We start from the raw sequence: 1,198 nt of genomic DNA, 5'->3' as shown, positions 1-1,198 counted from the left end.
TCTGTACATGGGGTGCACACTCAATCAGATTAGCTACCCAGGCGCCCCATTTTATTTTGCTTTTAAATATACAAAAAAAACGCAGAACAAGTCAAATAATCCATGCTCATGATGATGATAAATTGAATTGCAAAAATCTCTTGTTGCGTTTGTCAGTCCTCTTTTTTCTCTCTTTGCTCTGTACAGTTAGTTAAAGTCAAAAATGATTTAAGGAAACACATAGCATATGAAAGAATATAAAGTGACAAAAAAAATTTAAAAACATGAAAGAAATGTAAACAGTGCAATTAATCATGCTGCTAAATACTAAAAGGATGACTTGTTTTGCTCAGTGGATGAATGAAAAAAGTAAGTTTACATTTTTTGTATTCTTATTTTTTATTTGATCCCTTCGTAATCTAACTGAAAAAAAGCACAAGGGAAACTAGGAAAAAAACGATTACATTACATACTTTTTAATGCAAAATTACAAATGCTTGCTTGTGTCACATTATGTTTATATTTCTAATTGTGTATATTGCATATTAGAGGAGCTGACGAGCTGGAGCCAATGTGCATCATTACGTTGAAATATTCATTCTAATGATGATGATATTTATCATTATGTTTAACGTGGACACACACAGTACATGCAGTGTCTCCTCCTCAGTGACAGACAGATTAGATTTATCCGTTTAAGGCATAGACTGTACACAGTCTATGGTTTAATGTTTCATCTGATCAGCTCATGTTCAGTGGGTGGCCTTCTGCAGCAGGCACAGAGTGACCTCCACAGGAGGCAGATTGAACTGCAGCCTGATGAGGAAAAACACCAAAATGATCATTGATGATTACCATCAGCTGCTCAAGTTCATTCATTTTTACTTCTTAGTTTTTGCAGCAACCAAATCACAAGAATCACAGAGTTAATCTGAAAATATTTGATGTATGTAATGGATACGATGTAGTTGTCCTTATGTGTTCTTGTTTTATGCTTATGTGTTTTTTTGTATTGTTGTAGCTTATCTAATGTTTGAAGCAATCGACCTGTCAGGGATTGCAGATAAAAATTAGCCTGCATGGCAAAATCGGGCATATACACATGTAGGACTTTGTGCTCATGTTGATTAATGTGCATTGTCCCTTTAAAAATGAAGAAAATCAATGAGTGTCACTGAATGAGAGTCCGTTAAAGGCTATAGTGCCTATGGTTTCTGTC

The sequence above is a fragment of the Etheostoma spectabile genome, chromosome 5 (assembly GCF_008692095.1).
Source record: "Etheostoma spectabile isolate EspeVRDwgs_2016 chromosome 5, UIUC_Espe_1.0, whole genome shotgun sequence".
Lineage (NCBI taxonomy): Eukaryota > Metazoa > Chordata > Actinopteri > Perciformes > Percidae > Etheostoma > Etheostoma spectabile.
The sequence above is the reverse complement of the archived record's forward strand: the minus strand, read 5'-3'. Positions refer to the sequence as shown.